The following is a 17,847-nucleotide window of genomic DNA, read 5'->3' on the forward strand; positions in this document are numbered from 1 at the left end:
TGTTGTCACACCCTCGCCGGGGATGGAACCCAGAACCTTTGGTTTTACGCACCAATGCTCTGATTGCTCCCGGGTTCGATTCCCGACGAGGGTGTGACGACAGCAACAAAAATTTTCCCTCAACCTGATATCGTAGATAGTATTACTACGAAATTTATTCCCCGAATTAGATACCAACAACAACCAACTTGCCGTACGACCGGTTTTCTCCACCCTAATGAGCCCCGATTACCTGAGTAACCCCTTGCTACAACCGAAAGTCTACTTAACTATGTACTTTTCTCTACTACTTTAATTATTTTTTTTAAATCTTCAATTTTACAAATGCCTTCTTCCTTCTCTTCTTCGGTTGTAGTTCCTATCTTATATTAATTTCTCCTTCTGTAGTATAGTTATTTTAGTGTCTATCATTCTTTTTTTTGCACTCATTATTTTCTCTTTTTATTAATTTTTATCGTAGATTCACGCTTCTTTTTTTCAACCCTACATTTTCATGCATGTCTTGTCGTTATTCACTGTCAGTTTTTTTATTCTTTCTCGCGAACCTAACTTTAAAAACGAATTCGTTTTTATCGTTTGTTTTCGCCCTTCCCTTATCACCCCACTTTCCACCCCTCTTTTTTCCAACCCTTGCTTGGTGCTGGAGTGCTGTATAAATAGCCGTGCATTCCTCACTACCAACAAGGCTCCCATNATAAAAAGGCAATAAACTGTAGATTACGCATGATACCTGTTGCATGTCCATTATTATTTATGCTTACGAGAATAATTTGTTTTCACAGATACGAGATGTATGGTGACATTTACGTATGTATTTATCTATATTATAAGTAGTCACTTAAAAATTAAAAAATTAGCATTAATCTATAAACAATAATAATTTGCTAATCGTACCTAGATTCGTTGGCTACACTCCCGTTTACTTTAATTTGGTATTAAACCAATTATAAATTAACACTTATGGCAACTACTAAAAAAATAGCAAAAAAACAACTGTCCACATTATCGATTTTTCACTTTAAAAAATCGTTATATTTAATATGTGGTAATTTCTATCATTAGCAATATAAACATACATAAAAATATAAAACAGTAATAGGTATGATACATATTCATTAAAAGACAGTTCTGGTTCATGGGATAATTTTTCCGTAGAAATTTATAAAAACCGAATTTCAAATTCTTGTAGCCATCTGTTAGCCGTCACTCACTGTAAATTGTTTATCATTTCCACTTACTTGCGAATGATTAAATTTGGTTTTTCATAATTATTTCGCCACTTATATTTTTATTTTATTGATGAAGAAACCACTTATTCATATCTTTTTTTCCATTCTAGAAAACTCTAAACTCTTTAATGATTTTATTAAGGCTAATCGGACATAACATGTATCTCTCACAACTGTAGAGATTAGATCACTTTTTGACTAGATTTTGCGAGACTGTATTCTTTGCCCATCGTTTAATTCTTGAATCATAAAAGCGACGATTATCCAAAATGGATCTGTTGAAAAATTCAGGGAATATTACATTTTACTTAATGAAAATACTTAACCAAATCATTCACTTTTATGATATTATTAAAAGCATGAAAACTATAACGTGTCTTCCCAATATCGCCTTTCAATTTTCAATTACACTGTTGAGAGCTCATATTTCTTTGGTTAATCAAGTCTTATTTTTCGAGTACGAGGTGAAACCAAAAATTTTGTTGAATATGGGAGAGATACGCGACAAAAATTTTCGATTTCCAAGTTTAAGCTTAATACTTAGGACTTTTTTTTTGGGTGGTTTAAGTCCGATACAACCCAAGACGCCTAGAGTTGTGTACAAATGATAATGTAAAACCACAAGTATAATATTTAATTTCACCTAAATCAAAACGCCTTCAGCACTGTGATATTATTTGTATACATGTGTATAACAACCTGGACTAGAAAGAGTTAAAAATGTCTCACATTACATGCATGGTACCTATATTTCCTATTCGATTTTCCATCATCTGTTCAACAGGAAGCAAAATTTTCTTAGGCTGTACCTAAATACCATGTTTACCAAAAATAATCGCAAAAATTCTCTATTTGGACAAAAATATTCGCGTTAAGCTATATGAAGTTCAGTAGTTTCAGTTGTAAATTTCACGATGTATCGTTAATATATGGACCTGTACATGGGTCAGAACTTTCAGTTCATGGATTTATGCCTACCCGCAGTTATGTCCTTACTTAATACTGTTCGTGGGTTTTAACAAATTAACTTTTTAAACTCACAACGACAAAAACTATTTATTTACACTAATTATTAAGAAACTTAAAAACACTATTAAATTATTACTAACTTAAGTGATGAATTACTCTATTTATTTACAGTACTGTTACTATATCACTATTCTATGCGCTGTCAATTTATTTCTCGATTCACTTCTGCAACGGTCAGTTTATTTCTACTCTACTCTGGCGATCGTCTCTCCCTTCAAATACTCTTTTGCTTCCTTTCGGGAACCTTCTCGAGCTGTCCGGAAAAGTTTCTTTTTCTTTGAATTGTTTAATTGCTTTCCGAAAACGCAGGTACGACACACATATTTACAAATACGGCGCACATGAAGAAAGGCGTCCGCGGCTAGTCGGCAAATCGATAAGGCGCTCACACACACGTATGCCCGATCGCACACAAACACGCTCGTGCTCGCTATAATACATACTTGCATAAAAAAAGATGCTCTGTCTTTGTTCTCAAAATATGCAGAAATTTTATAATAATCTCATGTAATGGTTTTCATTGATTTTAATGGCGCAAAATTATTTTTTTTCCATTCTTTATAATTTCTTCCCGACTGAGTTGTTAATTGTACTGTATCTTATGAATTAATAACACATTAGAAATTAATCTTGGTAGATATAGTGTTGCAGAATCAGTCACACAAGCAGTGTCTCTGTATTTTAATTTTTTTTGACGTACCCTTGTACGTATTTCAAATCGCTACTTGTACTCATAATATAATATCAAGCTCTCGCGCGATTCACTAACGAGCTCGGCTACCTATTTGTAAGTTAATTGCAAAACGTCATTACAAAAAACGCAATGTCCAAATAAGATTTATGGTGTTTGTTCTTTGAAGTATCGCATAATTATAAAGCGATTTTAATTATGGGCCCCTGCGAGGCAACAGGGCAGGTTCTTCATACAATTTGCTCCATCCTTTACATATCCTTCGCAAGTGTATTTACTACACTGCAAAGTATAAGCGGCACATTGAATTGCATAAACAAATAAATGCATACAGGGTGATTTTTTTATGTTACTAGAGCAAAAAAGCGTTCCTTTTGTTAACCAATAGTAGCATTTATATAAAATAAATTTTGTTAAAAATTCTTAATATACAGATTTTACCTTACAAGGACATAATCAGGATCAATGTGAAATATAGTCTGTTATTTTCAATTTTCTACTTTCCAAGTAGAAAATTAAATTGGGCAGCCCAACTGTCATATTAAAGCTCAAAAATGAAAGTTTGACTGCTGTAGAATTTGTTCATAAAAATTAAACGATATCAGTATTAAGTAAACACATAATAAATTGTAAAGACCAAAGGAATGGTAAATACAACAATTATTTATAGAGATTTTCAGTAAAATTGTTAAATACGTAAATACAGGACACATTTGTCACATTTTGATGGACTTTGGGAAAACTTTTGTTTTCTCAGAATGAAGGAAAACAAGTGATTTCGTAAAGGCGCTTTAAAATGCGTATTAAATATTTAAACTTTAAATTTATACTTTAGAACAGTTATCTACCTAATCAAATTTTCTAGAACGCATCAATCAATTTAAAGGGTGAAACAGTTTTATTTAATATATAGCTAACGTTCGCTTTATGGTGTTAAAGCTTCTTCAAGGATAAATGTTGATAAATATTAGGGAACGAATACGAATGTCAATCAATCAATACCTGTAGGAATTTTCAAAAATCCAAAGGGTGTCACATAGGTGGATGCGTATACCGAGAATCTTCCAGTAAATTAATTACAGGAATTAGCATGTTTCGTTTAGTCGCCTGGTGCAACCACCTCTGCCGTGCCTTGCAAAGTGATCTAATAACACAATTATCATGGGGATGACATAATTTCAGCGGTGACCACTTTTACAATGATTAAAGTTTGGACACGTGAGTTCCTAGGATGGGTAGTAAGTATGTTAAAATAATTATTAAACGGAACCACCCTAAGCAACCATGGGTGCCGTCTTTATTGAAATGGGAATCCCCGTGGTAGGCGCTTTTCGCAGGGTACGTAGGCGGGAGGCTGTCCTAGACCTACGCTTTCACGGTCGTCACCGTGGCAACCGCGAGCTCTACACCCAGCTATCGTCCTGCTCCTGTACAAGGATCAAATTTTGCTGAACATACACAGAAAATATGCGTGTATACCTACCGTAACAAAATTTAAATTTGTGTCTGCCATGATCCTAGTGCATCAGAATACTTGTGGTAATTACTGACCTGTCATATACAACTGGGGGTAAGCTAATCCGTAAATCTCTTGTTAATCATTCCATTTCCTATTTTCCGAGTTTCTGAAAATAATCATATATTAGCTTGCACCACTAATAAATATGGACCAATCCCATCATTACATAATCATACATTAGAACCTGAACTTACTGATTAATAATGATAAATGTAAACTGCAATAGTTTTATTATGAAAAAATTGAGTTAGTTATTGTTGCAATTTAATTTTTTATTAATCTTTCCGAAACGGGTTATGTAATGTTCCGACATTTCCCTATAATATATAAAATCCTACATTTTGCTCATTTAAAGAACAATTTAGAATAATTTTGACATTGGCAACAATTAAATAATGATTTTATTAACTTCCCATATTAATTGATTTTGTGACTTACCTATACAATGAAACGGGCAGATAGATATACGTTAGGTATATATTTAAGAAGAACAAAAATGGTAGTATACATACATGTATACCCTGATTTTTATTGTAGTCAATTTAAAAAGAAAAATGAAACGTGAAGGAATTCAGGTTTTCATCCATTATAATACATACATTAAAATTCAGACAATGAAAAGGATGTTGCTATTCAAGTGTGTTTATTTCGAATTTGGTTGCTTTTTCCATTTCGGCCAACACCGCCGTATTGAGACAGGAAGGTGATTATTTTGTTATCTCCAACGTCTACCTCTATTAAGAATTCGTTGTAAATGATGTTCTGTATCCGGTGAAATTCATTATGTTTACAATAACACCTATCTACTTTTAAAAAACAATGTTTTATGAATGAGTTTTGTAAGAATTTATCTGCCAATAACACGCGATAGTATACATTTTTCAACTGATAAAGAATGCAATTTATCTTTAAGTGTATAAGTTAGGCGCAAAGTTCAAAAACTAATGTAACCTAATTTAGTAACAATTTTTGTCTTTTTTTCTGAAAAATTGAACGTAGAAATATACCTACAATTAGAGGTCCATATCAAAATCCGTGTAAAAACTTTTGCTAATTTATGTGTTAGATTAAGGTAGAATTTGGTTAGGTTGCATTACTTTCTGTTTTATTATTTAATTTTATACCTTGACCCCCCAAAATACGAAGAGAACGCACCAGTTGCGCATTCCTGTGGTTTGACTGTTTGCAGGCATTCAATTTTTGTACAAATGTTGCATTTCTCTCTTTGGTCGTAAGCATTTCTCCAATAGCAAAATTAGTCATTATTAGTAAGTAAGATTGATGTGTTAGAAATTTCTTAGACCCCTAAAAGGGTACAACTTACCGGGACACTTTCTTGCTTATTAGGAAAAGAAGAATAGTATTTGTAATCGTGAAATAGATGGTTTCAATAATTCCAATTATGAAAAGACTGATAGAATGAATGCACGAATCAATTGTTAATCATTTTCGAAAATGGAAAAACGTTTGAATATTTATGATGAGAAACTACGTGATTGTTTGCACGTTTCCCTAGTCAATTTAATATAATCAATAAAGTACTCTTAAATCATCATTACGTGCCTTGCTTGCAGTAAAACTGTTATTAATATTGGACTTTCAAACTGCAATTCACGTAACTCATCAGTTTCATATTAATTAAAACAAAAAAACAATTTATCTTTTGCCCAATTGAGTCCAGTCGAAAATTTTTGATTCTAGGCCATCAGATAACTTTTTTTTATAATTTAAAGAAATCAGTAAATTGTTGCAAAAGTAAAGTTGTAGTATCTGAGAGGTTGAGAGAAGGCGTTCGAGAAGTAAAACATTAGAGGCAGTTAGGGTTGCCACCTGTACTTTGTTATAAAGTATTATACTCTATTTCGACTGTGCGTACGCTATACTTTACAAGACACATAAAGTACGTAAAAATACTTTATTTAAGGTCTTAAGTAAACATCATAATTTTGTAAGCGATTATTCGAAATTTCAGAGTATTTTTACATCAATAATATTGCACAGAAAAATGGCAAGGCATATTTACGGAACAACCTGATTTCCCAAATCTATTCAAAGTAGTGTCACTTTTGCTGTCCGTTCCGGCCACTTCAGCATTTACAGAAAGAGTATTCTCTGTTATGAACGCAAAGTGGTGGGACGACAGCATTAAAGCTAATTAAAAATGAGCTTTTGGTTTACTTAAATCTTTGTTTGCCATGTTTAGAGGCTATTAATGTATTTAAGAAGGACAGCAATTTGTTACTGGCTGCTAGGTGTAACAAAAAATATGTTTTTAAAAACAAAAAATAAAATACTTTATTATTCTGCTGAGTACTTTTTTTTAACCTTTTAGTCGAGAAATACTTTATGTAAAGCCTGAAAAGGTAGCAACCCTAGAGGCACTGTAGGCTTTAAGAGAGGCCTTTGAGAAGTAAAATTTTAAAATCAGTGGTGGCTTCAATTCTCGAACACTCCAAAAGTAATTAATCGGAACTGATTGTAAAACAGATCTGCAATTCTTCTATATTGAAAAAGGATACACTGCGGTTTACGACATCCGCCTCTTTCTCGAACACACTGACCACCTTATGTGATTGCATCTGAATTTAAGCGCATGCCAAATCCTTGTGATGCTCATTTCCGTGGCTAGATAATCTTCAAATGCAATTTTAAGATTATTAAGTCTTTTAATAACGTTCCTCCAACATGTTTCTAATAAACATTCAGATTTAGACAAACTTCCTGGCGGCCGTTCGTTTGTTTGCTACACAGTAGGCCGCCATGAATCAGTTTAATCTATTTTCGGACTTATAATTTACGATATAAACGCATACATTCAAACGGCTTCTTTACATACTTACATTTCGACTACAAGTGTTGGTACCTATCTAACATTTAAAGTGTATACGTTACCCACAGTGTCCTAATCGAGTAAAGAAAAAAATATTGTAAGCCGAAACATGGACCATACAGTCTGAGATTCCCTAAATTAAATTTACCCTTCTTTTATGTTCAAAAATTTGAAATTCATTAGTCATATGTTCAATTATCTTAATAAATATGTTATTTTGAGACACGATTATGATCTCTTCTTTGGTTTGATTCTTGGGGAGTCCCCAAATCTGATTTATCCTCCATTCATAGGAGAAGGATTATGATAGAGAGTAGATTCTAAATATGGGTATACGATTGCATTTACTAATTTTTGCATACTTAATACGTTATGTATTTTAGTTGCTTTTAAATATCAGAATATCGCAGATTTGGTAAATGTTTAGATGATGGCCACCACCCCCCTTTGGTGGGTGGGATCGAAAGAGGAGGTCTCCCCCACCACTGTACCATAAAAAGTTCGTGGCGGTATCGCTCCCATAAAAAGTTGGGGGTTAGATGGGGGTGGGGATAGGGGGGATCGAAAGAGGGTGGTCACCTGAGTAAAACCTCATAAAATATTTGCGGCGATCTCACCCGCATAAAAAGTTATGGGGGTTGAAAGTTGATTATTTTGACAATTTTCATACACTATAATTCAAATAAAATTCAATAAAAAAATTATTTTCAAGCGGGTGGGGGTGGGGGATCGAAAGAGGGTGGACACTTGAACAAAACCCGATAACCTAACCTAACCTACCCTATTGATAAAGATATTTAAATAATGTTTTATATAACTTTCTCAATATTTTTATGTATTTTTCATTANCTATGGAAGTCAATAAGAAATAGGCGAGATAAGTTGGTAGGACACCTTCTCAGGCATGAAGGTCTAGTCAGAGACATATTAGAGGCAGAAACAGGAGTTAGGAAGGGTAGAGGGAGACCTAGATTAGATTACTGTTCGCAAATAGTTAAGGATGTGGGCTGTTCTAGTTTTAGGGAAATGCGAAGTTTAGTTCAGGGTAGGAAAGAGTGGAAGTACGTGTCCAATCAGTCTTAGGACTGACGACCTTATGATGATGATGAATTTTCCCCTTTAAAAGCTGGAGCCATTGATTATATTATCACTGCGGCTGATTTTCCTGAAGAAAATGAATAGTAATCCGATTTAAAGAAACAATTCATAACTTAAAACCCACAGTCGAATGTCGATGAATTGAATTCAGTAATGGAAAAATTTAGTTTAGAATTGTCCTATATGTAATAAAGCAATATGTATATACCGAGTTATAGGAATTCCATTATAATAATGAAAATTCGATAAAAAAAACCAATTCATAACAAAACCCGCACTCGAATGTCGAGTTAGAGAATGGAGAAATTCGAGTCAAAAAGTTTAGAATTCTCCTAAATGTAATAAAGCAATATGTAAATGTCGAGTTATAAAAGTTCAATTGTATTTCGATAATCGGAAATGTAATCATATCTACATAAAAAACCCCTTAAAAAACCCCTTAAAACTCCCCATTATGTTTGCTTGCTATTCGCCTTATTCGTTAATAACACGATATTATTACATGTTTGTTACGTACAATCCCTTCTGTGTTTTGAATACATTAACAAACAGTTGTGGTTTATGACCGATGTGACATTTTCGGTCTGAGTAGCAAGATATAATAATATATTTTAAAATGAATGAAACTGCATTCTTTAGTCGTAAACTAGCAAACTATGTAGGTGCAAACGGGGCGTTAATGTTAATGACAACCACGCACGCAAACCTAGCACTTTATAGGTGTATCAATTTATATGTGTCTGAAATTGAGATCACTGACTATTTCGTATTTGTAGGCTGCCCATGCCTGAGTAGGATTTTGATTGTTCCGGATGCCATTATGTGGGTATACAATTTTAATTTTTTTTAAGTTGTATAGTAAACCTACTACAGTACTACATGCCATTCATGTTTACCCACCCAACAGAAATAAGCGTTGACGTCAGCAACGGAGGATGTTAAAATCGATAACTGCTAAACGATGACGTCATTAGATTTAATATCAAAGGACTACCTTCACAAATAATTTCGATAGAATTGGTTCACATGAATGAAAATGATTTTAAAATTTAAAACTAAACTGCTTTTGGTAATAAAGATTGAGTAGAAATAGCAAAATAATATTACGAACAGTATAAATTTTTAACAGAGTCGAATGTTATTGCTAATGCCTGTCAACAATTAACAAAATTGCTTACCATTATCTAACCATTGTAAAACATATGGTGTGCGTTCAAATGAAATTTACCTGGAAATGTAGTTTAGCAGATGGTTACTTCCAGTACCAGGAAAATTAATCAAATAACAAAAAACACAAAACAAAAACAAAAGCCTGATATTCGCTGAAAAACTATTACATATGTATTCACTCTGCACACAATAACCATGTTTACCTGTACATCACATTGCTTGTTTAATTCATAAATTGGTGCTCTTCTCAGAATAGTGAAAGGTTTTTATTGATTATGAAATACATAAACATAGATGTGTTTCTAAACATTTTTTAAAGTGAATAAAACCTTCAAAATAAGACCCTAATAGTAATACATAACGTGTATTTCAAGATTATTTCGTCAATTTTATTACTAAATACCCTGTATTGTAAGTAAGATTTGAATAAGTTCGACTAATAGTTAAAGTACAGATAAATAATTTAACATAAATTTAACACATCCGCTTAGATCCTTAAATTAATCGTTTTCTGAAAGAATGAGATTTCACAATCCTACTAAGTATACATAAATAAATTTTTGGTCTCTGCTAAACGATTAATTTATTCAAATAAATTCAAAAGTAGTCAGTATTGTACGTGTACCATCACCATTTAGAAAGACGGATTCTAGCTTCGTCTAATAATTCTCCATTCAGCAGACTGTACTATGATCACGGCTGTGACCATTTTCAAAATTAAAATGTTGCTGCTTTCCTTCATTACCGTATTCGGTAATAGAAAGTGTTCAGCAATGGGGCACACAGCGGTTTATAGACACAAAACAATGAAAATCCGTTACGTTTGATTGTTGCTTAAACAAATAACCATTGAACATATATAAAAATTACAACTCATTTATTATAATATATATAATGAGGGAACAATTTTTTTAATTCAAGTAGAAANATTTAATAGCAATAATTAAGAAACTTGAAATAATTTTTAAAGAAACATATCAACATTGAGATTATTATAAGTTACCTAATAAATTTTACTATTTCTACGACAAACTCAGTAATTTACAATCGAAAATTGTAATTTTTGCGTTGTCATAAAAATGTAGTTTTCTCTGTGTACTGATAATTTTTAAATGATGTTAGTTTTTAAGATACCTATGAATATCTATACAATACATGTGCAGATTCGAATTGAGAACCGAACATAGGGAATATATACAAGCATCAATAGACGATATTATCTTTTGAAGAATACGATGTCATATAGGGAAATTCGTACAAATTCATTCAATCAACATTTCATAAAGTAAAATAAGTTTAACAAATGCATTTTAAAGCATTTGTTCAAAAGATTTTGAGAATTCGGTTAGTGTAAAATAGTTCTTAGAGAAGCGGATGAGCGGATGATAGATGTTGCAAAAAACATATTCTGTACAGTTTCCAAGGAAAAAGGGTTAAAAGCATTCAAAATGCGGTGTTACAGACGAATGATGAGGATATCGTAGATATAGAGAAGATTACAAATGAGGAGGTATTAAGAAGGCTAAGAGAACAAAGGTCACTATGGAAGTCAATAAGAAATAGGCGAGATAAGTTGGTAGAACACCTCTTCAGGTATAAAGAACTATTTAAAGACATATTAGAAGCAGAAACAGGAATTAAGAGCAGTAGAGATAGACCTAGACTAAATTACTATTTACAAATAGTTAAGGATGTGGAATGTTCTGATAGTTTTAAGGAAATGTGAAGATTAGCTGAGGATAGGAAAAAGTGGAAGTGCATGTCTTAGGACTGTCGACCTTGTGATGATGATGATGACGTTTCACTCATAACATATAAAAAAAGAAAAGTCGTCAATAATGTCAAAAACTGTTTTGCATTTGTTTTTGGAATAAACCGATAAAATAAGTAATTACTGACTTATATTCCAATATTATTTTCATTAAAGTCTGTTGTTTCAGTAAAATTTGTAATTTGTAAACTTGATACACAGTAATTTTGTTTCAAAATTGATTCAAAGTCATGTTGATTCTACCAGAACTAAAACATTCTGCACATCACAGAGTCGTAAATGCATGTTATTTTTTGGTTTTGTAAAGTCAATTGCACTACCATAATGCGAAACACATGCTACTAGAAATATGTATTATTTTACAATGTAAACATCTGAGGCTGATATGGGTTTACAGTTTACAGACTGATTAAAGAATAATAAGGTCTTATTTCTACTGGTTCCTCGGGTTTCCATGTTTCTTTTTTAACAGTTCATTAGAGGTTTATAAAATAATTCGTCTGTTCCATTTTGCCCTTAGGTAAGTGATAATTACCTTATAGTATATCTTAATTAGTTATAATTTACCTATGCAATATTGCCTAAAGAAATAGTGCATAGTTCGTTGACACTTAATAAGTTAATTATGTACTATTTCCGTTGCATTTTTGATCATAGATTATGTTTATTATGCAGATACTTATTTTCATTTAAATTAACGTTACCTATTTTATTAATACAATCGATAAATAGTAAGATTGGATATCTTGGACCCTACATTTTTCAGTGTAACAATTTACCAATATTAACTTTACACCTTCGATTTGCAAATTGTAGATAGATCGTAGTAAGACTTGCACTACATTGACATTTTGCCCCCCCCCCCTTGTCCCCTTTTCACACAGGTCTTATATCCCCTTTTGCTTGTCACATTACGTCATGCAGTCCTTTTGCTATTGGTTCATACTATGTAAAGGTAACTTAACCCCCCCACCTTTCCCATTGTCACATTTCGTCACACTACCCCCAAGACTCCTCTCTCCCCTAGACTACATATTCTTGTGCCGCTGAAACTTAAATTATCCCTGTGTTGAAATTTATTTATAGATAGATTACCTGTTTTTACAATTAATTAACTAATAATGTAATCTAAACAATTTCCTGTGAAATTATGAAATTTTACCTACATGCACCTAAATCGGTGCAACCATTGAGTGAAACATTGCTGAATGTATTAAGTACTTTATCACAGTTGTTTTAATCGACATGAAAAACTAATAACAATAATTTTAAGTATGCAATAGGTAGAATGGAGTCCTCTCCGTCGATTCCCATTCATCGTTTTCCAAGACGTTCTAATTCCGTATATGTGTGTGTGTAGCTTGTTTTGGTGTTGCAGGCAGTCGCCCGCCGCCGCGAGGATGAATGAATGGAGCGCGGGGCCAGGGACGACGGAAGCTGCGAAGGCGAGGTTGCGCACGCGCATTCGTTCCACTCTCGCAGCCCGAGAACGACCGCCTCGTTCAGACAGCCTAAAGTTTCCGAAGTAAACGTACTGGTTGCTCGTTGTTTCGTGTTCGTTTCAAGTGTTTCAGTGTATAATCGGGTGTATTGTACGCGCCTACAGCTACCGTCCTCACGTTACCCTTTACCTGCAGGGTATCGAACGTACGAACAACATCTACAAAAGTTTACCTGCGTGTTCTGTTGAATGTAAAGTGAAAAGGCGCCAAGTACTCCTACGATTGGAACAGACGATATGGCTGCCGCCGTACAAGTGTTATAGCCCCCGTCTCGTGTAGTATAGTCATTATAATTGTCCGCAACCCACACCGCATCTCCGCCAACCCGTTCCTCCTCTTCCAGCGAATTACCACCCCGTTGGTAGAAAAGAGAGTGCGCGTACGCACCCCCACGTCCGCCGGTACAACCCCCCCTCCCAGTGAACCGTTAAGTGAAGTAAGTGCTATTGGCGGTGAAATGACATGAGTCTTCAGGTTGCCGCATCTCTTGAACTTTTATTTAGCTATTTTTGTTATCGAACCCTTAAACAAACCACTGGATTAATATCAACTCTTCTCCACCAAACACACTTTTTCGAGGTAAGTTGTCATCAATAAACACAAACCTTATTTTATTTGCACCCACCTTATGCTGTATACCCTATTTTGTAATTGTAATGTTATTATGTCTTTTATACCCGATTTCAGCGCAATTCGTTTTGGAGTCAATAGGTACCCTACGATACACCCAAACGTGTAACTCGTTTTCATTAAGAAAAAAACCTTCACTGGTTAATGTGTCACTAGAATTTCTACTAGGTAATATGTTGTTACCTAATCGTTTGTTGTGTTTGTTTTAACCAGTCCGTTTCTATTTTTGTCATGGTTCAAAAGGGGGGTAATTAACGCGTGCGGATTCCATCACGTCATCTTCTGATTTCTTCGTGCGAGTTTCAGCGTTATTTAAAACCCACGGTGGGGTGCCCTAGGTTCATTTGGCGCGAAGCACGAGGCCTTCGACATCGCCCCGTTCATTCAGATCCGTAACTCATTGAATCGCCAAGTTCGTTCACCCGAGCGCTGCGGCAAAAAAACTCAATATTAAATAGTTGATTTCCGCTCACGAGGGGAACTTTTTCTCGGTCGCTCAGTAGCGTAACGTACACTAAAGACGGTGGGAGTCTCCAACACTCACACATTCTAGTGCCCACGAAAACACTGCAGATGATATAATACAACAACATATGAAAGCTTAAACCAATCAGAATTTAGATATTCGTTTCCTAAAAAATTCGATGTCCTCATTCATTTTTTACTTAGAAGAATAACATAAAACCCAGGTCAGTTAAAAAGAGGCAAAAGTGCATCACTCTAACCGGTCGAGGTTTTGCCAAATACAACAACTCGTCAAGCACAACACAGGTGCTTCTCGCTGGCCTTACGTTTACCTACCTAAGACAGCGGAGAGTACTCTCTCACATGTTGCAGGGTCGCTTCTTGCCACAAAGCATTAACTGAGGGCTTCAACACTCTGCTTTTCTATTTATTTACCAATCGGTTGTCGCAGTCACTGATCCAAAACACCATGTACATGTACCTACACATGTTTGTACGTAAATACGTGCATTTAAATTGTAGAGGATGTCCCAAATTCGATATACTTACTATAAAACCTTACTTATCCATTAGCATTTCGCCAGAACCAGCCAAGCAATTAACCAGTTTTTGCACATCAACATCCCCTTTTTGGATATAAATATATTATACTTTACACAGCATCCTCTAAAATAAACATTAATATAATAAGAGCAAACAAATACACAATAAAATTAAATGTTCTCATCAAGAAAACACGGATAATTGAATATCATGGCTACTCAATGGAAATATAAAAAACTTAATGTTGTCGCATTTAAATCTAATTAAAAAGCGGTTACTTTATTGTCTAAGTAACTACTGGGATAATTTTCGTTAAATATAATCAAATACAATTTAAAATACAGTGAAATTCCTAGTGGTTAATATTAAATATTAATTTGAAAATTCATTCTCAATTTGAGGTACCTTATAGTGGAAAAAATTGAAAATAAATTTTCAAAATAATATTAAATATAACTGAATTACCCAATTTTTCAATAATTTCGTTTGTATTTTTCATAAGCTTTTAATGATCTGACCTAAATGTACTGAAAAAGTAGACAAACGGTGTAAATCAATTCCTTAAATCCTTATTAATTCTATTTTTGAGAGAGTATTGAAGAATTAACTTTCCAAATGTTTTACAACATGAAGAATTTAATTAATGAATATTCGTATCTAAGAAGTACAAAAAATGCATGTTTTTACGAATGTGGGACATTGTATAGAAGTTACTCGTACATACGTGTGATCATTGGCATGTTGGGCCGCTGCCACCGGGACGTACGACGACAACGACGTCGCCACGATCACGGACGCACCTCGCCGCGCCGCACTCCTGGTGCACGGGAAACCGAGGAGAAATAGAATTCGAACGCTATATTTATACCATACGCAAAACATCATCGGGACGAAATTAGACTATGTCCCTGTTTGTTGTTGTCGACGTATGTAAGTTTCTATGTATACAGTTGATATTCGATGGCTCTCACAGTATCTTACACTTTTGGTTGCACTAAACCCAACCCAGTATGCCTCGAAACTCATCGTCAAGTTGTTGTGATCAACAAAAACCCTTTAACGCTCAGTCCCTGCAATTATTCTAGTTTTATAACTGGAAGTTAAAGTATCTACTATACTTTTACATGTTGTAGCTTTTATAAAATCGTTTGTACTCTTGAAACGATATTGTTAAAGGATAAAAAAAAAAACAATTCCCGTGTTTCTTGTCCTAGCAAAAGTACTTCTGGTTTATCTGTAAAACAGTCATAGATTCATAATTTCTTCTGGATGCTGTTGTGTTTAATCGTCTCCTTGCGGTACAGGTGCAGCTATAGAATAAACATCAAACATCAAGAATTTATTATAGTATACATAGTACACAGTAATGTATGCGGCCCGCTAAAAAAGGAGTGTTCAGCGATTGACTTGGAAACCTCCTCACCGTTTTTCCTAAAAAGGGTTGAGGCACGCTCAAGGTATCATTAGTGAGGCCGTTTTGACATTGAATTTTATATGATCTGTCTCATATTTGGCAAAAGCCTTTATAAAGGAACGGAACGCATTAATAAATAAACAAGGAGCCCACTTGTTTGCAGCCAATCCTTCAATACTTTACTGCTAGACAGATACATAACACCTATTCCAACATCTGCCACTTGTTCGTTGTATCCGATATACATAGCTTTTTTAATTAACTTTCTTAGTTATCATTACACTGCAACAATAAACTCAACTGAATCTAATCTAAAGATAAAAATATCTTTGTTTTAATACAAAAAATGTACTACAATTCGCATCGAATATCTTGTCAGACAGCTTTAACGTGGGTATAGGATTCTGAAAAAATTGCATCACAATAATTAATTCCTAAGTCAATTGGTCCATTGAATACCAAACGATGAATGTGTGGGATGAACCCGCAATCTGTAAGAGAAAACTACAGAAAATTTCATTAATCGCAGAGATAGTATTGGTGTATTTGAAAAAGGTTAAAAATCATGAATATTTCATATTGGGTAACGCAGGTAGTTATTACCTGCACTATTCTACTAATATTTAATTGGCAATGACAGTAAATTGACAAATATTTGAATAATGAACCTTGAACGATGTACCCTACATTAATACCTTAAATTCTTGCTGAAATGTTTATTACGGTAGATAAATTTTAAAATAATACGAATCTTATATTCTTCAATTCCCGTATTATCCTTTCCAGAACACGAAAAATGCATTCATTATTCACATTCGTTTACCTGTCAAACCAATATAGAAGTAAAAGTAATTGCAAACTAGGATTGTCATCTGTCCTCTTTTTACAACAGTTGCATTTTTTGTAGCACCCCTTTTAAAAAATTTATGAAAGGTAACAATTACAATTATTAGATATTAAATCTTCTATGTTACCTTACCATCACTACATTAAATATGTAGTTTCAAAAAAATAAAAATGTATTTCAACGAGTTTTATTTTTATAAAAAGCGAATTTAATAGATGCTGTATAAATTGCAGTTATAATTCCAGAAAATATAGAAAGATTTTGTCGATAAGTTTATTTTTTTTAGAAAGGACGTATTGTAAATGAAATTTTTCTTATTCGCCAGTTATTTTAAAAAAGTGGTAATCCTAAGCCGAACTTGTGTCTGTTTTACTTTGTAAAATGTTCAATTGTATTGCCGCCGTTTGTGCTGGTGTACTTTATGTGGTGGCTTGGCACAACGACATTACTGATTGCAGCTTAGGCCGGACATCCTACTTTGTTAGTAATAGACTGTTTCCCGGGAATTATGTCAAACGCGGTCGTAAATACGTCCACATAGTCTAGATAAAATACGAAATGTATGCGGGATCTTGCTGAAAGGAAGTAAAGTATTACGACACGCGAACCGTATTATCCGCCACCTCCACCATCGTATGTTTCGGCAAACATGTTGTACCCGTTCAATTGTTCTATTACAATACGAACAACCAGCATGAGTCACCAACAGGTAACGTTCGTGCTGTCTATAAAGTGTCATTCCTTTTGAAAATGAGAATACTATTCCAAACATCTGAATGCCTATCATCTCTTCTTGAAAATCTACTCGTTACTTGATGTCCGACCCTGTTCGCTCTACTGCCTCCTTTCAAAAATTAGCTGCTTCTAATTACAATGAAATGACAATCAATTTTATATACCTACGTAATCAATAGCTTCTAAGAGAATTATTGTTTAAATAATTTTTTTTTATAAAGGAATAGGTACTTAAAACGTAATCTTGTGGAAGTTTATCTTTGACAATTTTTGCTAATAAATTTTCATGGTAAACTTACCGGCATTTTTTGGTAGGTAATTTAAAGAATTAAATTTTTAACTTTATTTATCACAACAAGTTGAAAGTAACTGCG

At 33.8% G+C, this 17,847-nt stretch overlaps 1 protein-coding gene and 1 long non-coding RNA gene across 5 annotated transcripts in view; one reads left to right on the plus strand and one right to left on the minus strand.

Annotated features, from left to right (window-relative positions):
• LOC108744800 overlaps nucleotides 1–15,360 on the minus strand; it is a 27,623-nt gene extending 12,263 nt beyond the window's left edge. The window contains exons 1-7 of one of the 3 annotated variants that reach the window (XR_003231232.1): nucleotides 15,202–15,360; nucleotides 14,484–14,600; nucleotides 14,271–14,415; nucleotides 13,653–13,898; nucleotides 4,433–4,574; nucleotides 3,952–4,376; nucleotides 1,037–1,504 (exon numbers count right to left, since the gene is read on the minus strand). This is a non-coding gene — a long non-coding RNA (uncharacterized LOC108744800). Of the gene's footprint in view, nucleotides 1–1,036; nucleotides 1,505–3,951; nucleotides 4,377–4,432; nucleotides 4,575–13,652; nucleotides 13,899–14,270; nucleotides 14,416–14,483; nucleotides 14,601–15,201 lie in introns of those variants that run through there. The other 2 variants (XR_003231231.1, XR_001939012.1) reach the window with 2 other exon arrangements.
• The window catches only part of LOC108744799 (protein sprouty), a 57,908-nt gene continuing 52,569 nt past the window's right edge, over nucleotides 12,509–17,847 (plus strand). For both annotated transcript variants that reach the window (XM_018480717.1, XM_018480719.1), the window contains exon 1: nucleotides 12,509–13,418. The gene's annotated coding sequence lies outside the window, so the exon portion shown is untranslated. The remainder of the gene's footprint in view (nucleotides 13,419–17,847) is intronic.

This window comes from Agrilus planipennis, unplaced genomic scaffold (genome assembly GCF_000699045.2).
Source record: "Agrilus planipennis isolate EAB-ADULT unplaced genomic scaffold, Apla_2.0 scaffold35, whole genome shotgun sequence".
Lineage (NCBI taxonomy): Eukaryota > Metazoa > Arthropoda > Insecta > Coleoptera > Buprestidae > Agrilus > Agrilus planipennis.